At 39.4% G+C, this 24,002-nt stretch overlaps 1 protein-coding gene across 4 annotated transcripts in view; it reads right to left on the bottom strand.

The window, feature by feature from the left end:
* Positions 1–24,002, bottom strand: part of chd7 (chromodomain helicase DNA binding protein 7) — a 322,761-nt gene that overhangs the window by 295,220 nt on the left and 3,539 nt on the right. The gene's annotated exons all lie outside the window — the stretch shown is intronic.

Below are 24,002 nucleotides of genomic sequence, written 5' to 3'. Positions count from 1 at the left end.
AAGCACCAACCTGACCCATTAATTCATTCTTCATTACACTCTTCAGTTCTACATTCCTGGTTGCAAAAGAACAAAAGAACACAAACTGCAGCCACAGCAGCTGCCAACACACCAGGCAAGCAGCTGTATGAATACAGCAGAACACTCCATCTGCTACAGTAAGGCCGAGTATATGTACCGACCTCCTCCTCCATTGCGTTCCTAACCTCATCATCCCCCAAGGGCAACATAATCAGATATCCAAGCAGAATTACAGATATGATAAAATTCAATGACAGTGTACAGGACTGTATTCTATTGAAAATAGTTACTACTTAAAGAGTAGCAGAGGTAAATGCATAGCCCACAACAGAAAATAAAATTGTACCCTTTATGTTAATTGCACAAAGGTATTGATCCAAGTGCATCCCTTGATTAAACCTCAATTTATTTATAATTGGGCATACATTTATTCAAACTCAACTGCTGCTAACTTTGTAGTTAGATTCAACTGGAATTTCAAGTATAAACCTTTGACGATTGTATATTTGATATAACTTGAAGTTATTGTCCAACAAGTGTATAGAAATCAGTGTTTTCATCCTTCGACCCACATGCCAGAAATGAATGAGTAGCCAAAACAATGGATTTACAGATTCCAGGCCACATTTTCAAAATGATCTGACAAAGGAAGCACAGCCACAGGGTTCATCACTCACCCCGAGGCAAACAGATTACTAGTGATGTAACAAGCTCCATTTGTGACTAAGTGCGTATTCCAGCTGGAGTGTCTGGCAGATTATTCTTTCACCATTCAGACAAAGCTAAACAGCAGGATGGCCATTTAGTGCATCCCAACCTCCATAAAGTTAGAACTATCGCAACTGTCGCCGCTGAACATTATATAAGGAGAGAATGTTGAAGAACATTGTGATCTAATTATGCCTTTTAGTTTTGTTTTACAGTTACATTTCAAATCTCATCAGGACCAAGTTAGCTCCACAATGCATCTGAAATAGACTTCATTTCTTGATCAAGAGTGAAATATTTTCTCCTCACATAGTCCACTCAATTATGTTTCTCTTTCTAATCAGCAAGAATAATAAACCAGGATATTTATGAACCAAAACTACTTTACCACTACTTTGAACAAAGAGCATCAGCATCTCTCAATCTGACACTGTACATTGCTCAACACCATTTCAGAGCATCATGGTCAGCTATGACATTCACAAGTACAATTACACAGCATGAAACAAAGCAGCTTCAGAGCCATCTGCTCCTACTGACCTATTTTTTTTATTGAAGTGCAATGATCCTTAATCACTTGCACTGGAGGGATGGGATGTTTTCACATAGAAAAACATACAATTTTATAAACGACACATATTTTTGCAAGCTCTCTTGTCTAAAAGAATGGATAAAGAAGAAAATAAAGCAAACAGGCTTATTTTAGATTTTTCGTTACACAAAGCCAGCAATCTAATAACATATTACAGTAAACTGTGTGTTATCCAGACTTCCACCAACTGGAATTCACTAGGACCCAGAATTTCTGACAGCTCAATTCCCCCCCAAAAGAATGACTGTGTGTTCAGATAATGCAATCTTTAAAAAAAAACTAATAACAGTAGGTTGCAAATCCGCAGAAGTTGTTCGGAGGCTTTTATATTGAAATTGTTAAATGATTGGGTCAGTTTTGATTATGCCAAAACAAAGAAATACCGCATCTTGTCTTGAGTCCAGAGTAATGCAACTCCCCGTTAACTGACATTTTTGTCGAACCAGCGCCACCCATTCCTCGAGCAAGCTGGACAACAAAGATTTTACTGTATTTTACAATGTCAGTCTAATGCGAAGAAAGTAGATAGAGAAAAGGGTGAAGGGGGGAGGTAATTTCACTACCAATATCCTAGTGACAGCATTGCATCAAGTGATCTCCAAGCAATTACTGCTTATAAAGTAGAGACTAAATTAATAGAAAACCAAGGGTGGGACCCAATGGTTATATGCCAGGGCACAGAAAACTATAGCCACAGATTAGCATTAATATACATTTCCTTCATAGTTTATTTAGTCATTGATTAACAAATCCAGTCATTTTGGTCATTAAAAACACTTAAAGCCAGGACATGTATGTGAATAGGTTATTAGATTACCAATTGTCCCCACAATGCCAAAGGGCCCCATGCCCAAATAGGCTTTCCTTACAGTCACTATCACGTTCCTTTTCTTTCCTTCTCCAACCACTGACTGGAGCCGAAAATAATTTATTTGTTCCACTTTCGTAGCACTGCATAGTGTATGTGATTGGGAGCAACTTATCCATCATGAATAAACTGCAGTACAAAGATATACCGAGTGTCACAGGATATAAATGGACAACGGTCACAACAGTAAGCTAGAGAGTTTTGCATGAAGCTTGGGTTGCTACATATATGCATGGCCTCTTTTTTGTCAATAATATAATACTGTAATTAATCAAGAACATTAATTATATATAATCTACTTCAAAACTAAATTGAATACAGGGATTTTGCCTCGGCCAGGAATTACACTTGTATGCTAAATGTACTGGCCTGTTTCTGGAATTCGTACAGCTGCATTCTTTTCAACACCCTCAACCACTCCTCCTATTACTCATACCACCATTGCCCTCCGTTTCCATCATAAGAAAACCCATTCAGAAGCTTCAGAAACAAGGGCTAATGAAACCTAAATCCTTGCCCAATTTCTACTTTTAGCTTGAACCCAATAGTTACTGTAGAATATTGCAAAACTTCTTTTAAAAAAGCTTACAAACACCCTTTCGCTACCATCTCACTAAAATCAATGAGACGTACTTTGTGTGCATTAAAATAACATACAACTATGGAAACATTCAGAAGTTACTAAATTTGTCAATTTAAAAGTCGGTAATATCACAATCAATTAACATAGAACAGTACAGCACAGAACAGGCCCTTCGGCCCTCAATGTTGTGCCGAGCAATGCTCACCCTACTCAAACCCACGTATCCACCCTATACCCGTAACCCAACAACCCCCCCCCCCCCCCCCTTAACCTTACTTTTTAGGACACTACGGGCAATTTAGCATGGCCAATCCACCTAACCCGCACATCTTTGGACTGTGGGAGGAAACCGGAGCACCCAGAGGAAACCCACGCACACACGGGGAGGACGTGCAGACTCCACACAGACAGTGACCCAGCCAGGAATCGAACCTGGGACCCTGGAGCTGTGAAGCATTTATGCTAACCACCATGCTACCCCTAAACCATGGTATGGCCATCTGATCAGGTATGGACATCTGATCACAACTAAATTCTTCACTCAATTTCAATAATGGGAAAATCACCTGGTCCATTAGACACTTAAAAAAAAGATGAAATACAAAATCATCCAATTTGGGCAATTGACAAAAATGATTGTGGTCTTTTGAAAATGGAACCAGTTAATTTCATGGGATCAGCTCCACCTTGTACCAAACAATACCCCATAACAAAACGTTAATTCAAGGCATTCTACCTATAACAAAACAACTTGAAGGGGTATTTTAGTGCGCATTTACAGTTCATCAAACAGCCCTGTATAAAAGGCTAATGGCACATGGCGCCTTACTACAGAAAGGCAAATCAATTCATTGTCAGAAATTGTTTTCATTTTTAGTCTTTGAGCATTTTACAACTTTCAAGCTCAGGTGTAACACCAAAAATTGTTTTGCCACAACACAATTCAGGAAAGAATATTAAAATATTACAACAAAAGCTGGTTTGTGCTGTGCTCACAACTGACTGAAAAAAATGAATGAGCATTTATATTGGTGTTGGATGCCAATTTCTGACTGCATTACAAGATCACTGCACGGTGCAATGTTATATCCTGAATTTGACTTCTAGCAAAGGCCTTCTGACGGTTTCAGTTATGGGTGGAATAGCCCAAACTAAGTGTGCTCCCAGGATTTATACATAGTGTTGCCCAGACTCGGGTCAACCACAGGATAATGTTAAATTACCAGTTTGACAGTATCTCCATTCTGCATTGATATCAGACACACATCACCCCGATAAAGTTTTAATAGTGCACATATTTGACCCAGGCCATTCAAATTAGGGGTCAAGGATGAGCATTTTTAAACTCAAATAAATTAAGTAACTTTTTGTTTACATATTTAGAGCACCCAATTCATTTTTCCCAATTAAGGGACAATTTAGCATGGCCAATCCGCCTACCCTGCACATCTTTGGGTTTTGGGGGCAAAACCCACACAAACACGGGGAGATTGTGCAAACTCCACACAGTGTCCCAGGATCGAACCTGGGACCACGGCATCGTGAGGCAACAATGCTAACCATTGCAACTGAGTTGTAAATACTCCCGAAACAAAGAAGAAATTCCCACTAAAGCTAGAGTATAGATACAACCTAGAACTTAAGTTGAAACTTATTTCCTGCTCTTACCCGGCCCTTACATAGTGATAGGCTCATACATCCTTTCATCAATTGGGTATGTTATGATGTCAGGGAGAGAAAAGTCATGTCAGACATCCAAATTCGTACATATTTCCCTGAATTTTCTTTTTGCACAATCATACCATCACCATACACCCTGCACCACCACTCCAAGAGATGTAAAGATAAATCAATAAGCCAATTCAGGAAACATACAAGAAAAATAATGCAGATGCTGGAAATCTGAAATAAAAACAAAATGCTGGAAAATGTGTGCATCTGTGGAGAGAAAAATAAAATTAATGTTTGGAGTATATATGAATCTTTGTTTTTAATACCAGATGGAAAGGGAGCGAGGTCCAGAGTGTTAACCATCCAAAATCTTTATGAATTTTCTTAAAAAACGTGCTGCAACACCCCCCAAAAGTCTGCAAGACATTAATCTTCACTAGAACAGGTAATTTCTGAGAAAAATAAAACTTACTAACATTCATTCATACTTCATTGCCCTGCATCAACCCAGAATTCTTGGTGATGGGTAATATCACTTGTTAGTTAACATCAACTCAGACTGTTCTACGTGATGGTTAATATTTTTTGTTACTCATCACCAGCTCTCCATTAAACACCCCAAGAGAAAACTCATTGTTCCACAGTTACCAGGTTGTAATATTAATTTATTTTTTTTATAAATCGGCACCCAAGTGCCACCCTCCAATCATCTCAAATTTCATCTGTTCTCCGAATTACTGCAAACAATTCACTAGCAATTGATTTCCTTCAACAATCCCTTGAAATGAGCCCATACCATTTCATTTGATGTGCAAACAATCCATCAGTTTTACTCTTGCCCGTTACACAAAGGCAAGATCCAACAGTTAAAATACCACGTGTTCAACAAAAATCTCATGCCTTGTTAGCATTCATAATTTTGCAGCCCAGCAATGGTCCAGGTCAATGGAAACTGCACCATCACAAACTTTGGGCCAAAATGGTATTTTAGGATTCTGGGCAGCAAAATAGAAAAACCACAATGAGGTGGCACGGTGGGGCAGTGGTTGCTGAGGACCCAGGAAGGCAAGAATATCTGAAAGCAAGTTGAAAACTGTTCCTTATGGATATGCACATGCAAAATACCTAACTGGGAGTCTAAAAATATAACTAAACTAAAATCTTGAGAGGCAATATTGTTAAATAGGGTAGCAAATCTGCATTCAAATACAAAGGGATGTAACATTAATTCTTTAAGGGAGTTGACAAAACTGTGGTAGATGATTTTAATACAAGTGCAAGGTCATCCCACAATGGACCCAACAAAAAAAGATAGATTAGTGTACATTCCAAATGGTGGGAAACTGGAACAGCACAAAATCACTTGAAATTAATGGACATGTACAAAAAGCAATTTACAAGGCAAATGCTACATTGTTAGCCTTCAGCTCAAAAGGGACTGAAAGTATTATAAAGCTCTGGTTAGACAACATCTGGAATACTGCATTCTGCACCTCAAGGAGGATATAGTGGCCTTGGAGTTGGTGCAGTGCAGTTTCACCAGAAAAGCAGCGATCCGAAAAGGTGTTTTGGGTATATTAAGGTGCAAGATGATTAAAGGATTTGATAAAGATAGAGATAACATATTTCCTCTAATGGGAGAATTAAGAAAAGGGGCATAACCTTAAAATCAGGGCTCTTCTGTTCATAAGTGATATCAGGAAGCACTTCTTCATAAAAGGGTTAATGGAAATCTGGAATTTCCCCCCCCCCCCAAAATAATCCTGTTCAGGCTAATCCAATGGAAGTTTCAAACGGAGATAAGACTTTTGTTAGGCAAGGATATTAAAGGATATGAGAGCAAGACAAGCAAATATAGTTTTTTAAAAAACAGATCAGTCATCTAATTGAATAGCAGAACAGGCCTGTAAGGCTGAATGGCCAACTCGATACAGGTATATAATAGAGGAAAATATTAGGTGATAAACCAGCAGCTTATCAAATTATAAAATGCTGCTTGTTCTCCTCACCACTCAGGATTTCTTATGTATTCATCACAACAGGTACTGACTACACTAGCTGGCAGCTCCATCCCACCTCCCTCACCCCCAGCTGCAACTCTAGTTACCAAATGCGCTATAAACCTGGGAAAACAAAACAAATTGCCATCTCCCAGTACCAAGAGGAGCACTAAAGAAGCCATACACTGGTATTCAGTAATCACACAATGTAGTCTAGTTTTAAATTCAATTGCGCCTGTATGTTTAAATGGGTACCTCACTACCACAGGAATGTATTTAAACAGGTAGACTTCCAAGTTGTTTTTTAAAAACCAGCAGTCATTGCAATCAGCATTGGGAGCCTGACGACCAGATAACTGGAGGCCATATTTGGTGTTGAGGGAACACCAAATATTGTAGACAGTCTCTCTCAGTTATATTACAAGTTCTGTAGCTGGAATTGAATTATAACAAGAAGCTGTATCTAGTACAATCAACTGGTCAGCTTTGGCTCCATCAAATGATCCTGCTGACAGAAGATCATGCTTAAACAAAAATGCTAACAGCCTCACCCCAAGCACAATTTTAAGGATCATGTGTAAATAATCCAGGTTACACTATATTCCATTATGCTCTAATTATTTGTATTGTGTTTTACAAACTAAAGCCATCACTAAAAGCATGTTCTTTATCCAAAACGCAACAAGTGCATCATTGAACCTTAGTGTCCCTTTTCCCTCCAATTGCTGCTGCTTCTTCCTCCCTCATCCAACACACACATACGGTCAATCAATTCACTTCTAATTTACAGCTTCTTGAACAGTGTGAATATGCATAATAATCCATATTGGTTTGCTATCCTTTTCATTTGAAAAAAATTATAATGCAGTCCAACTGTTTATTTTTTTCTATGAGGACTCAAAAAAAAGCATTCCCTCACACAAGTAATTATGCAAATATAACAACTTGCATTTAGCATAGCACCATAATAGAGAAAATGTTCTGGCACTTCCTACCAATTATAAAAGATGATATTTAGGAAGGCGATAAAAAGTTTGGTCAACAATGTGGGTCTTAAAAGAGTCAGGATTGGAGATAATATGGGGAGCAGGGAGGGAATTCCATAATATAGCACCCAGTTACCAATATTTGCGAAAGGAAGATGCCACATCAGGTCATAATCAGTGTAACTGAAAGTATGGTTCTTGAGGGGAGGGTGAGCTTGAGGAGGTAGAGGTTGCAAAGATAGGAAGATATAAAACCAGAGGTTATTTAGACACGAGAATGGGAACTTTAAAATTAAAGACTTAGGACTTTCATCCAAGAGGTCTTAAAAATACATATTGCATTAAAAAGTTGAAGGCATTAAAAACTCAATGTAATATTAAAATTATTTTGACTGCAAGACAAAGTCTTGTATCAAGGACCAAGTACTTTATTCTGCTGAGAGAAACAAGAGACTAAGCAGGACATGCGATTGAGGCAAATGCATCTTTCTTGCCTCATTATACTTGTTATATGAAACATCACCTAAACATCTCGACATATGCTCATCTCACTTCATTTCATTTCAGGAAAAATTTGGATTCCATTTACAAAAGTGTAACAAAGAGTTCAGCATTGAAAGAACAGTATTGCCTGCATACAAAAATAGCAAACGCACAAGGAAATCAGTCCCCATACTTGCATGCATAATCAGGTACTTTTATTTAGGGTCCAATTACAAAACCAAGGGAATAGCTTGAAATATTTGGTCTGTTAGCACAGACATTTAGAACATGACAGGTGCATTAACTGAAAGGTGATAAAGTTAAAGTGCATCTTAATAAAGTTTTCAGTTAGGATGCAAAATATTTAATACGATGCATCTATAAATTAATGAAATACCATGTGCGAAATCATTCTTTTACTTCAACAGCAGAACCAGAATGACACAATAGCCAAAACTGGGCCTCAGTAAGTACTTGCTTCGGCAATAAATCAGGTATGATTTAGTAGGCGTTCTTACACATTACTATGATACAGTATTTACAATAATTTCAAATACATTATCTTCAAAATAATTTTATTTTCAACAAGTTGTTGATTCAAGAATGGAGTTGCAGTTTGAAAGTAGCAAGTCAGATTTTATACAACTTTCCAATCAACTCTTCCTAAGATTTGACTTTTGCACAATGACAATATTGGAGAATCAACTTGGTTACTACAAACAGCTTGAAAACATTATTTTGTATTTATAAAATCAAAGACAGTAATACAGGAAGGAAAAATGGCACGGTTGGAAAAAAAATAAACTGACTTATGTTGTTACACTTGATATCAATTTGGCAACAAATTGTAGCATAAACAAAAACCTAGGTTAAATTTGTGACATACTATCACAAATTGGCATTGTTCCAACAGTACTACTCAAATCCATGTAAAGTGGTACAGTATATATAGAAATGGATCTACCCAATTAGTGGCATGATCCTTTCAAGCTGCTGGACTTGCATGATGAATTTCAAGCACCTCTTGCAATGGTAGTTCCAAGTATTATAGAATCAACACCACTTGAATCCGACCATTTTCATGGGTTTTGCAAGTGGAGGCATGGGAATACCAATTTACATGTTGGTAACATATGGTCATAAATTGTGTCTTACTTTATGCCAACATCAACATATAAGCCTTTCATACCAATTTCATTACAGTGCATCCATTTTCTTTTTCCTTTGCTTTTGTTGATGATAAATATTCAAAACATACACTGCTTTGAAAACTAAAACAAATACACATGGATGTCATGAAAATTACACATGAAATAAGGAAAAAACAGATGGATGCAGCAGATTGAGCAGCTTTACCAACACAAAGGGCAAATCTCAGAAGCATCTGGAAGAATCTACCTCAACCACATGGAAATATACCTTGCTGTTCTAATGTACCAAAAACATTGCAGTGCTTTAAGAATATCCAGGCCACATTAGCTACCAAACCAAATTTCATTTTTATTTTCCATTGCCTCCTTAGATCATCTCACCCCTACCAAGGGAGGAGCAAACCTACTCTAACACAGCTACTGACAGGCATAGAATCATATAATTTACAATGCAGAAGGAGGCCATTCGGCCAATCGAGTCTGCACCAGCACTTGGAAACAGCACCTTACCCAAGCCCACACCTCCACACCATCCCTATATGCCAGCAACCCCATCCAACCTTTTTGGACACTAAGAGCAATTTAGCATGGCCAATCAACCTAACCTGCACATCTTTGGACTGTGGGAGGAAACCGGAGCACCCGGAGGAAACCCACGCAGACACAGGGAGAACATGCAAACTCCGCACAGACAGTGACCCAAGCCAGGAATCGAATCTGGGACCCTGGAGCTGTTAAGCAATTGTGCTAACCACTGTGCCGACCAGTAATTTAATATTTCCTCTCCACTAGAGAAATGCTAGTTTAGTTTCTGCCACTGACTTAGCCAATGTTAAGAATTCACCATATGGGGAAATCCATATAAACTTTATTCCCATGCACAAATGTACCACCAAAACTAGACTTGATGCTTTAAATTACATCAATGCATAATATAAACATTTATAAATCAAACCCAAAACAAACATTTTTGTCTTCCTTTTACTGGAACAGAATGCTGAATCAATGTACTGCATAATGTGTGAAGTCAAGGAGCAGATGGGGGGAAACCAAAGTTCAATCAAAAGTTTACCTGTTTTAAGTTCTAACTATATCATGGAGTTAAGGCACTTCAGGCATATGATGGAAAATAGCATTAAGTGTTGGTCAGGGAGGATGGGGGTCGTGGAGAGAGTCGGAGTGATCAGACAAGGGAAAATAGTATGAATCTTATGCTATTCTTGAACTTTCAGTGGGCTGTGAAGATGACATTGGTGGAAGCCAGGGGTAGCTCATCTAGCCTCTTGACACAATTAGTGTGCAACCTAGGAAAGACATGGAAGAAAAACAGAACTTTTTTTTAAATTACTAATTCCACAGAAAGTGAGAATAAGCTTTTTTCTTCATTTACATAATTTTCTTGTTTTATTTTAAGATTACAACAGCTTCTAGCAACTGTCAGATGCAGAAGCATAGAGCAATACAGCATTTAAGTAATTCTTCATTATACAACTTAGCATGTACAGCTTGTGTGATTTATTTAAAGTGGAAATAAAACCCAAAACACCAATGGTTCACTTACACAAGTTTTTACACATGTCGTAGGATACAGCACCATACTATCAGCATATATTTAGCCCACTGCTCCCGTTAAACGGCAGGGAAAAAGGGAATTTTTGATCACCCCAGATACAGAACAGATATTAAGGTAACTGAAACATATGGCTCCAAGGATACCCAGTCATCAGACCTCAGTTCTGAAATTTTAACGGACGGAAGCCATCTTTTCTTGAGGTTCACATCATTCTTATCATTGCCCACAAATCTGTCAGGTGAAGAAAACAGAATATCATTGAAATTTATCTCACCGAGGCTGTGATTTGTACAGAAGCCTCCCATAAATATTCTGGTCTGCCCACCCAACCACTCATGACACAAGTCCAGGAACCAATATGATCAAAAATGGGCTTGCAATCAGCCACGCTCAGTTCTTGCTGGGACAGCCTATTGAAAAAGGAACACCACTCCATAACAAGTAGGTTGCACAAATCTAGTAGCAGAAAGCAATAACCCTATACAGCAAATAGTTATTTCCACACAAACATATGGTTAAAGTACGGGATGTCAAACAAAGTTAGCCCCAGGCCATATTTTTTTCTCTTAATTCTTTCATGAGTTGCAGGTGTCTCTGACAAGACCAGCATTTGTTGCCCATTCCCAATTTCCCTTGAACTGAAACTTGAGGTCATTTCAGAGGGCAGACAAGAGTCAAGGACTATGGACCTGAAGTCACATGTAGGCCAGATCAGGTAAGGATGGCACAAATGAACCAGATGAGTTTTATGACAATTGGGGATCATTGTTACAATGATCACCAATTGTCATAAAACTCATCTGGCTGCAATGTTGGAATTTGAACCCAAAGCATTAATCTGGGTTTCATGATATCCAGTCTGGCAACATTACCACAATACCATTGCCGCCCTCCACACAAGGGAAATATCAGGCAACTTGATGCAAACTGCCCAGTTTGGCTCTCTCCACCAGCCAGTAAGGTAATAAATTCCAACCAAGACAATCATCATGCAATAGCTGCACCCCATGCCAGACCAAAAGTAACCGTCTGAAACCAAAACCAACAACCTAATCTGAAATGGTCCCAGTGGAAGTATGTCATGCCAATGTATTCGTAAACACCAGAGAATCAAAATGTGCAATGGTTTCATAAAATATGCACTTTCACAAAGTGTAGATCTGCAATGGCCTCAAAATATGAAAATTGCACACTTATGATAAGGAAAGGTTTTTAAAAGCCAAACTACGGCATTTGTTAATATACAAGGTAATAGCTACACCAACAACCCGATTTAAAATAATCAGTTGAGCTGGTAACATGACTCATCTACACTTTCTAGAAGCGACATACATTCATATGTAGGGGCCCATTTGCTGCAACCAAAAGCAACATGTTCAAACATTGCACCTTTCGTAAATACCCAGGAGTTTGGTACGCCTGTAGTTCCTCTTTGATTCTCTATAGCAACGCCTTGCCCAATCAGAATTTATATGACAGCCAGTGAGAACCCTTTACTCCTGCAGTATCAATTGCTGCAATTGTTTAAAATTCTTGTGATTATTCCCGATGAATGAGACACAAAACAAAAACTTCAGCATCATGTCCCTTCTCCCAACACGGCTGGGTCACTGTCTGTGTGGAGTCTGCACGTCCTCCCCCTGTGTGCGTGGGTTTCCTCCGGGTGCTCCGGTTTCCTCCCACAGTCCAAAGATGTGCGGGTTAGGTGGATTGGCCATGCTAAATTGCCCGTAGTGTCCTAATAAAAGTAAGGTTAAGGGGTTGTTGGGTTACGGGTATAGGGTGGATACGTGGGTTTGAGTAAGGTGATCATGGCTCGGCACAACATTGAGGGCCGAAGGGCCTGTTCTGTGCTGTACTGTTCTATGTTCTATGTTTCTCTTCAGCAATAAATAAGATATTTTAAAAATCATTCTCTCACTCCAGTACAGCTTCTAAAACAAATACAAGAATTACAACCCGACATGTTTATGAATTCATTTATCAAATATACAAATTTGTGATCAGGTGCAAATGCATACGGTTGGTTTTCAACAGAGTCCTGCAAAATAATTTGAACTTGCTATGCCAACAAATGTTTAAAGGGAACTGGATCACTATCTGAAAACTAAAAATTTGCAAGCCTACAGGGGAAAAGGCAGGCGAGTAGCACTAGATGAGTCGCTCCTTCAAAGCCACAGCAAAGTGGCCTACTCTTAAAGAACCACTGAATTGACCCTCAGTTGTACCAAACTGCAACGACAAAAAATAAAACCAGACAGATCTCAAGCAGTAGGCATCAGATCTGACACAATGATAACGTAGAACCAATAACGTAGAACCCAAACAATTCTTATCACCATCCTTAGGTGTGCCCTGACCCATCAGAAAGAGAGATGCAAAGGTGACAGTACAGAAGAAATGAGTTGATAAGAAAGCTCTCCTTATCAACTCTGGACCCCACAAGTGTCATTACATGGGATTAAACATAGGCAAGAAAATGTCACGTAAATTACCATCCATCACACCTCCATTACTAGCCGATGAATCAGTACACTTCTACATTGAACACTGCGAAGAAACAGAGTGGTATGGTCATAAAATTCTCAAACCTAGATACCCAGGAAGTGCTGTGAGCCATTAGCAGCAGAATTCTATTCCATCATTTTTTACAGATGCACCATAGAAAGCATCCAATCTGGTATGGCAACTGTTCTGCCCAAGACCGGAAGAAACTACGGAGAGTCGTGAACACAGCCCAGTTCATCAAGCGAACCTGCCTCCCATCCATCGACTTTGTCTACACCTCGCACTGCCTTAAGAAAGTGGGCTGCATAATCAAAGACCCCTCCCACCCGGGTTATTCTCTCTTCCAACTTCTTCCATCGGGCAGGAGATACAAAAGTCTGAGAACACGTACTAACAGGTTCAAAAACAGCTCCTTCCCCGCTGTTTCCAGACTCCTGAATGACCCTCTTATGGACTGAATTGATCTCTTCACACATCTCTACTGAGTAGTACTACTCTGTATGGTCACCCAATGTCTGTGCCTATGTATTTACATTGTGTTTTTATACATATTCTATGTTTTCTCATGTACGGAACGATCTTTCTAGACTGTATGCAACAATACTTTTCACTGTACCTCGGTACACGTGACAATAAATTCAATTCAAAATCTGTAACCACGTAGCCTGGCGTAACTCCTCCTGTTACTATTACCATAAAGCCAAGGGACCAACATTGATTCAATGAAGAGAGTAGGGAAACATGCCAGGGACAGCACAGGGATGCCTAAAAATGAAGTGCCAACCTGGTAAAGCTCTGAAACAGGATTGCAACATGTTAAACAGTGAAGACAACATGCTACAGACAGAACAAAGTAATCGCCGATTTGACGCCAAATCACGATTCTCCGTCGACTTGAAAACGGCATCAATGTGTTTCACTCCGTATGTACAGTCGACACCGTTTGCATATCTTTACCAGGTCCGACGCTGTGTTCTCCGGGGCCTCAGCGATTCTCCGCCTCCGCTGGGCCGAGTTCCCGACGGAGTGGTTCACTTGCTTTTAAAAATGGTGAAGATACTGTGGCGGCTGCTGAAGGAGAGCGAGGGGGTGTGGAACATGTCCAACATTGCCATAGTTTTCTGACCGCTGTGCCGCTGGCAGGGGGGCTTCTGCCAGGGCTGGAGTGGGAGGTGGCATCAGAGTGGATGGGCATGGAGCACCACTGCCTCAGCCAGCAAGGCAGCCATGCAACTGCGCACACTGCTAACAGCCCACTTTGAACCTGGTGCCATGGGTCATTTAGGCGTCCCTCCAGGGCACTCCCTGGGTGCACCCGACCTCAGACGACGCATCAGCTGTATGGGCACACTCCAGCACAACCAGTGCCATCTTTTTGGCGGGGTAAGAGCGTGTGTGGTGTATGTGTGACTGCAGCTTGCCAGCTTCCCGAGTGTCAATCACAGACCCGGCGAATCCTGCAGTTTTTCATTAGAATTGATTGTATTCCACGCGGCACTAGTGCTAGTTCCTTAATAGTAGCAGAATCGGTGCAGGTTTGGCGCCAATTTTTCTGTCGTGAAAGTCCACGAATTCCCGTTGGCGTCAACACTTAGTCTCAGAAACGGAGAATCCAGCCCATGATCTTTCCTTCAACATTGTTCAGTCAGAATGTTGAAATACACTTCCCAGTACCACTGTGCATGTACCATCCCACATAGAATCCCTACCGTGCAGGAGGCCAATTGGCCGATCGAGTCTGCACCAACCCTTCGAAAGAACACCCTACCCAGGCACAATTCCCCACCCTATTCCTGCAACTCCAACCCAAGAGGCAATTTAACATGACCAATCTACCTAACCTGTACATCTTTGGACTGTTGGAGGAAACCGGAGCACCCAGAGGAAACCCACGCAGGCATAGGGAGAATGTGCAAACTCCACAAAGTCACCCGTGGTTGGAATCGAACATGGGTCCCTAAATTGCAATCGTTCAGGGACAGTTCACTATCACAGACTCCAGCAATTTGGGATGGGCAATAAATGCAGGTCTTACCAAAGACAATGACAATCCATGAATGGACAAAAATAGACGCAGAGTGAAATCTGACAGGTGTAATTCAGAGAAGAAATAGCATGAGTTGCATTACATTTATCTATATGGTTACTGTCCTGTGCATCATAACGTCATTAAATATCTGCAAAATGAGAAAACATTCACACACAAAATCACACTGCTACACTTTATACACTTAACATAATAATATTCGCTTACTGCCACAAGTAGGCTTCAATAAAGTTACTGTGAAAAGCCCCTAGACGCCACCTTCCGGCGCCTGTTCGGGGAGGCCAGTATGGGAATTGAACCTGTGCTGCTGGCCTTGTTCTGCCTTACAAGCCAGCTGTTTAGCCCACTGTGCTAACACAGAGGCAAAGAAAAATTATTTGAAATATGGCTGCTAACTAGAAGAGAGGGGGAAGAGTTGTGCACTAGCGTGAGCCAAGGAAAGGTGTCCGGAGGGTGGCAGATGGTGAGGCAGGGAGGTGACAAAAAGGGAGATTGGGGGGGGGGGGGGGGAAGGAGAGAGAAGAGAAAGAGGGAAGAGAAAGGGATGGAAGTTAGAAGCTGATCAGCAAATAGAAAGAAGGATAAAAATACAAAAGCAAAATACTGCAGATGCTGGAATCTAATGCAAGAAACAGAAAAAGCTCAGCAGATCTAGTTATATCAGTTACAAGTCATATAGACTCAAAACGTTAAATCTATTTTCTCTCTCCACAGATGCTGCCAGGCCTGCTGACTTTTTCCAGTGTTTTCTGGTTTTGGGATAAAGATATAAATGTTCTTAGGATGCTTTAAAGCAGATCACACCCATTGAATGAAGTTAGAAGTGCAATCACTTGTTCTTTTGCGGTAATTATACCTATTTTTATTTTGCAAATTAAGGTTGGTAAACAGTAATGAGATATGTGACGAGTCAATCTGTTTTGCACATGTTGGTTCAGAGACAAAAGTTATGCTTCTTTGCATAAGCGTCACAGAATATTTTACATCCATCGGGAACAGGCAAAAAAGGCTACAAATTTAAATATCTGAAAGATGGTTTCCTTTCAAACCAAAAATGCAAAGTCAATGGGAAAGAAATGTTCTTGCTACAATATGGACTACTTCTTAGTTTTAGCTCAGTGGTAGAACTGTAGTCAGAAGTGGGTTCGTGCCCCACTCCACAGACTTGAGCACATTGAGACTAGCTCTCCAGTACAATATTAAGGAAGTGTAACACTATCACAGGAGCCAACTTATGAAAACAGAGGTCCTGGATGCTCTCTCAAATGGATGTAAAAGATTCCATAGAGCATGATAGTTTTCCTTGATTCATGGCAAACATTTATCTGTTAACCAACATTATTAAATTACTACTGTTTACCTAGTCATCTTCCTCATCAATGAGTGTGAAATCTGTGAGCAAAAATAGGCAGCTGCTTTTCCATAGAAGGATTATTTTTCAAAAGTATTTAATTGGCTGTAAAGTGCTTTGGGATGTCCTGAGGTTCAAACAGGTTATCCCCTTTCATAATGTAGCACTACAATCGACAGAAAACGACTACTATTTAGACGCCCAATAAAAGACACTAGGCATTTCAGAAAAATGTCCACACACCAGAGTTTATCACAACTCATGTGCTTTCTCAAATTTAAGAAACGGTTAATAACAGCATGCTAACAGATTTAATGCCTAGACAAGTGCAATGAGCAACAGCAGCCAGAGTTGCAACTTAGTGCAAATAATTGAAGGGGGATGATGATAGGTCCCTGTTCTAATCCACACTTATGCAAATCATATTACATTAATACATATTGAAGATAACAGGAAAGTCAGTTAGGTTTCAGGCAACCCATTGACATCCCATTAAAAGTGCAACATTAAATTACATTTCCAGCAATTGTCATAAGAATTACTTAACTAAAATTGCTATCTACTTTAAAATATAATGGAATACTGTAAAACCCACAGTTCAGGAGTTAAGTCTTCACTGACAAATTTAAAAACCAACCTCCACTGACTCGATATACTTTGATATGGTGTCACACTATGCAGACTAGGAAAGCCCAGTTCAATCCTTGCTCTCTGTTAAATTAGCTGTCAACAAGTGTGGTCATCAGATTTTATATTTAGCTGTTCCAACCATTGCTGAGGGGTACAGTATAGGAAAAGAGAATATAGCCAGGGATTCTGCTAATTGCTGTAGAGTGACCCCTCCTGGAAGAGATGGAGTGAGCGACAGATCAAGTTACAATGCTCTCACAATGAAAAACTCGCATTCACAGCCTACATTCACACTTGAATGACAGACTGGTGCTTCAATGAAGATAAATTCACTGTTCAAATGGAACTCAGCCATATAGACATCTTTTAAAATTTGGCTTCTGGGATTTGGATGAGACTGGCAACACATTAGCCATCCCTGACAAAGTTTTAGAATAGCACTTATATGTCGCATTTCCTTCGAAACCGAGTGGTTTGGAATGTCTTTAGAACATTAAAGTTACCCTGCCCTGAAGGGTATCACAACAGAGTGCCAGTTTGTCTTTTTTGACAACCCATCAGTTTTCATGGTGTCAGGCCACAAATTACCAAATGTATTAAATTCACTTTCACAATTTGCTATGGTGAGATCTGAACTGTCAACCTCAATGTTATTAAGATTCCAGTACCCAGCTTGGATCTGTTTTACTCATGGATACTCAGATGCGGATGCACAATAACACTATCAGCCTTGTGGGTATTGTACATAAAAAGGTGCGAGAAAAGGGAAATAGCCAAGTTTAGAAATTCTGATCACTAACTAGCTGTTATGCTAGAATGATTGTGCAAACTTTCAAATGGTTGAATAGCTAATGTTCACTAATCTCACAAATAAGCCATCACTGATTAACCAAGGTACTGGACGACAGACAAAGCTCTGTGGAATAAGGTCTCACTGAGGTTGAAAATTGAGGTTGAGAGGTTGGACCCTAACCCAGGCTCAATCACTCACCATATCCCCGTAATCCCACCTAGGGACAATTTAGCATATCAACCCACCTATTCTGCACATCTTTGGGCTGTGGGAGGAAACCGGAGCACCTGGAGGAAACCCATGCAGACACGGGAAGAATGTGCAAACTCCACAGTTCCTGTGATGGGAATCGAACCAGTATCTGGCACTGTGATGCAGCAGTGCTAGCCACTGTGCCACCCAATGATTTCATATAGACAGAAAGGAAATAAATTGAAGTGGATGTTTTCTGAAGATTACTGGGAATTATAAGCACTTTTACAACAGTTTAGTTCGAACGCATGGAGTAAGATTTAACAACTTGCACTTACATATATGGCTTCAATGTAATAAAAAAACTCAAGGCACTTCACAGAAGCATTATAAAAGGAGAATTTAACACTCAGCTACACAAGACTTTATGAGGGCAGAGCCAAAAATTTTGGTCAAGGAGATTGGTTTCAAGGAATATCTTAAAGGAGGAACGGAAGATTTAGGGAGGCAACTCCAGAGCTCAGGGCTGAGGCAGCTGAAAGGACATTCACCAATGGTGGAGCAATTAAAATCAGGATGGTCAAGGGGTCAGACTGGATTAGCACACACATCTTGGAGGGTTGTGGGGCTGGAGGAGATAACGGAGATAGGGAGGGTGAGGACATGGAGGGATTTGCAAGCAAGGATGAGGATTTTAAAATTGTGGCATTTCTTGATTGGGAGCCAAATGATTCAGAGTCCGAGCCTGCATGTTTATTGATACCATTCAAGCACACTCGGGCTAAATTTTCATTTTTAACTCCGCTAGTACAATCGCCCAGATTTCCAACAGTACGCTAGACTAAGCAAGTGAAGTACACCTGGAACACCTGAAAGACCAATGAAAATAACTACCACTGTTATAGCATCACAAATCTGTTTCAACTGCTTTTCTTACAAACATAGAATTCAGTTGAAATATTAAATGCATAACCAGGAATGCACAAGTGTCAAAATATTTTGATAATCTTACTTCAATGTTAGAATTGCACCATAATCCAGAAAAAATCCCCTGTGGCTCTACACAGATATATGTGATAGCACTTAATCTTCCTCACCAAGTTCAATTCAAAGTCCCATCATGACTGTAGAATGAAATGGCCAATCTTTCCACTCCAATTCAGTCATTAGGGGTCCCTGGGCATAAAGTGGGCAAGCAAATCAGTGTCTGGCATATGTCTCCCAAGTGTTGAGTTGGTTACCCATACCATAAACTTTTGTGAAAAAGTAATTTCACCAATGCATGGAGGGGCCATGAAGGTTCAACACCATGCCCCAGCATAACTTGAACAAAATTTCGGAAAGGAATGGAGAAAGTAAGGCCTTTCTAAAGGGGAAGACAAAGGAGAAAAAGCTGGAGAAGAATATTGCATGGGTTATAGAACTTTTTACTGCAGAAAATGCAGAAATGCATTGTGAAAATCTGCACAATGTAACTATTTATACTGCCACCTTCAGGGTAGCAAATCCAGTGTGTACACTCACGTGCAAAATGTATGAAACTTCTTTCAAATAATTGCCTTGCTCTTGAGGAAAGAGTTTAATCTTCTCATATGAAATAGAGAATGTGGTAGTTGGGAGAGGTTATTCAGAGAGCTGACTAGTGGCACATAAAAGATCATATTTTCATAACTAGGCACCACACAGCTCTTCACCAGTTAATTGAATAAGTGGCTAAACATCTAAAACACCAACTTAACAAGGCTCAGAAGCTCAGTGCAAGTTCAGCGAAAGGTTTTCAACCAGGTTAAAGCCAAGGGCAGTTAAGAAGAAAAAGCAAAAGCCAAAATTTTTACTCACGTTCTTGTTAACTAGAAACACTGGAAGCATAGTTTTTGACACCAAGTAGGAACAGTATTGAGCTTGGCTGTGTAACCATCAACCTCCCTTCCCCCACAGTCAAATAGTCTGGAAATGTCAAGATTCACACAAGGGAAGTATGAAACGGCTACCATTATCCATGGTGCTATATCTATCTAAGGATTTAATAACTTTGAGAGAAGACAACACTAGAGGCTTAGGAAGGAAATACACAATTTTCCTGGTCTAAATATTTTCTATAGTACCTCAGTTCCCACCCAATCAACACATTAACGTTCATTCACTATCACAATGTACCATATACATTTGCAATTTACACTAAATAGCAAGTGTGGGCATTGTTCTAATTCACGTAGAATTACAATTTGCCAAAAGCTTGCATCACACACTTGCTCAACAGCTTTAACAGAATCAACAATATACCCAAAGTAGTTTTTGAATTATTCCCAAGCACCTTTAATGAAATAAAATGTCCCACCGTAAAAAGGAAAGAATTAAGGATAGCGAGCAAAAGAAAGAGCAAAGAGGTAAGAGATCAAGATTAATAAGTGTTGCAAGTACAGAGTGGAAACAGTTAGGCATTCTGCAGCAAAAAGCAGAGAAAGACTTGCATTTATATAGCACTTTTCACGATCATCAAACATCTCCAATTGGCTTTACAGCCAAAGGATTACTTTTGAAGTGTGGTTACTGTTTAAATGTATGAAAAGCAGTAAGCAGTTTGTGCATAACAAACTTTCACAAACAGTGGCAATAATAACCAGATAAACTGTTTTTGTGATGCTGATTGAGGGATAAATATTGGCCAGGACACCAGAGATAACTCCCTTTTTTCAAAATATCATGGGACCTTTTACATCCACGAGAGCAGGCAGTTGGGACCCCAGTTTAACGTCTCATCTGAAAGGTGTCACCTCCAACAGTACAGTACTCCCTCAGTACTAATTTTGAAGTGTCAATCTTAATTTTTGTACTCAAGCCTTGAAGTGGGACTCGAACCTGGAAAAACGTTTAAAGGAATTGGAAGAGTGGATACAGAAACACAGGCATGAATGAAGATATAGGGAAGTAGGAAGGGAAATGTTATGTGGTCATTTGTACGTGAAGACAATGGCATTAAAATTAACATACAGACAAATAGAGATCCAGTAAAATCTGGTCAAAGAATTGGGACCAGAACTTAAATGTGGGATGAGCTCCAAGAGATAAGGTTTTACAGCATTTAAATTTATGAGGGCAGAAGGTATCCAGCAAAAAGAACATGGAGTAATCAATTAGATGCTGATGAGAGTCAAAAGCAATTCCACAGCAGTAGGGGTCATGTAGTGGTCTTGGTACTGTTTGATAACTTGTGCGTAGTCAAGTTTAATCTGAGGATTCAACCAAAAAGAGCAAGAAATGCTACAGATGGTTTTAGCTGGGAATTAGCCACGGTGGCTTTAATCTTGCTATTATGATAAAAGAGATAATTTGTTCATATCTAGAATGTTGACCAAGTAGCCATGGTAAGCTATGTTTAATCTTGATGCTACATTTAAAAGCTGACCCCCATGTCCACAAAGGATAGTTGCTTGAAGAAACTCAAAGTTAATACTGTAGGGGCAGGAAAACGAAGAGGCATTGGTGGAGGATAGCATGGCCAACTGTGTCAAAAGCTTCAAAAAAAGTCAGGGACAACAAGGTGAAGCTGGGAAAGCACGACAACTGTTGGCAATAGACGTAGATAATGCATCTGCAAACTTGTTACATTGCCTGTGATTTCTGAAATTTCCATTTTAATTTTCTTCAAAAATACTAAGCATGATAAACCAAACCAGATCAAGTTTAGGAAAACCTTCAATAGCCATCAACAAGTGTGATGAGTATTTCACAAATTTGTAACATACTTTTGTTGCTCAACTTGTCTTCATTGGAAGGCAAACAGCTCATTCCTATGGTTGGCAACATTAATTCAGGTGTTCCTGTAAAAGATTCATTATTACTTTTAATGCTTAGTTGTGGAGCACAACAAAAAGTCCGTTGCTACATATATTGCAAGTTTTAAATGAAGAGCAAGTCACTTGGGAATCCTCTTAGGTTCAAATACATTATGACTGAAGAAAATATATTTTATCCTTTCTGTTAAAAGATAATCTTGTGCATGTAAACACCAAAAGGCCACAATTATTACCATTATATTTAATAATAAATCTTTAGTGTCACAAGTAGGTTTACATTAACACTGCAGTGAAGTTACTGTGAAAATCCCCTAGTCGCCACACTACGGCACCTGTTTGGGTACACGGGGACAGGGTGAAGGGGAGGAGAATTCAGAATGACCATTTCACCTAACAAGCATGTCTTTTGGAACTTGTGGAAGGAAACCAGAGCACCCGGAGGAAACCCACGCAGACACGGAAACCATGGAGACTCCGCACAGACAGTGACCCAAGCCGGGAATCGAACCCGGGTTTCTGGCGCTGTGAAGAAACAGTGCTAACCACTGTGCAGCCCATATTTATATGAATTTTTTTTAAAAATCAAAATTAATTAATTCCCTTGAAAAGCATCTTACCTCTTAGTCATGGCATACTTCTCCTACTTTTTTTTATAGAATTAGGAAGGGGTGCAATATCACAGTGCACTGATTCATTTTTGTTTGCATGCAGGCCGCATTTACTTAAAAAGTTCTTGCCAATCTGAAGCTCATGGAAGAAATTAAAGTTGGTGGACACCTAGCTCTTGCTGAATACATTAATAGTTCAGATTTGGAGGCCACCCAATCGATATATTATTTTCGTCCAATATTTATCCATTTTAGAATTTTCACTGCAACAGCTATTTATTATATATTTATATTATATATTTAATCTCAAAAATTTCTGTTAACAAAGACAGTTGAGAACTTATTCGGTCAAGTGCTCTTAATTAAAATTTACTGACAAGCATCCAAGAGGTCTGCTTTTAAATTCTGTACATGATTTACATATTTAATTACATGATTAATGTAAAAAAAATCAAAATATGTCTGCAGTTTTCACTAAATCCGTGTTTATATTTGATGTTTTTAAAGAATTTTTTTTTAGATCTGAATATCTATTATAATAGCTTTACACACACTTCAGTTTTAAGCAACTGTACACTGTTCTGCAGTGCATAATTTAATAGTTAAACAAAAAATAGAAATCCATGATCACAGTCTAGATAGGTAAAAATGAAGCATAGTGGTTATATTACTAGACTAGCAATCCAGAGGCCTAGACAAATGATTCAGAGACATTTGTTCAAATTTTACTTCATCAGTCAGGGAAATTAAATTCATTAACTAAATAAAAACCTTGAATTTAAAAAAGCTGTATCAGCCTGACCATGAAGATACCAAATTATTGTAAAATCACATCTAGTGCATGATACCCTTTAAGGAAATCTGCCATCGTTCCCCAGTCTGGCCTGTGAGAGATATCAGGTCCACAGTAATGTGGTCGACCCTTAACTGCTCTCTGAAATTCCTAGCAAATCAATACATTAATCATTGTTATTTTCTCACAATTAGGAACAGGCAATAAATGATATCATTCACAGCTATGTCGACATCCCATGAACGAATAAAGGAACTGCTGTTATACCCTTTGTCATCCAGTGTTTCCTCAAGATGTTCATTTCAGCTGTTCATGATAATTTTTTTTTTAATTTTTAAAAAATGTGCATGCATGCAACTGAATTCAATATTTTGCAGTTACATTACTCCCAGGAATATATTGTCATAATTTAAGGTTTACAAACTACCATCACTTTCTTCTACTTAGGTAGTGCCTCGGAACTGAGGCTGACATGATTCCACTGTTTCAACAGGTTCTGAAATGGTCCAAGTCCAATGTGTGATCTACAGACCTGCCTTACGCAGGGGCATGTGGTACTAGGAATGGCTGAGGAGAGGTTGGAGGTTTGTGTGCTCTGTCCGATGTCTCCCATTCATCTCTGCATTCTCAAAGTCTCTTCATGTGTT

The sequence above is a fragment of the Scyliorhinus canicula genome, chromosome 10 (assembly GCF_902713615.1).
Source record: "Scyliorhinus canicula chromosome 10, sScyCan1.1, whole genome shotgun sequence".
NCBI lineage: Eukaryota > Metazoa > Chordata > Chondrichthyes > Carcharhiniformes > Scyliorhinidae > Scyliorhinus > Scyliorhinus canicula.
Note: the sequence above shows the minus strand (reverse complement) of the source record. Positions and strands in the feature narration are given on the sequence as shown.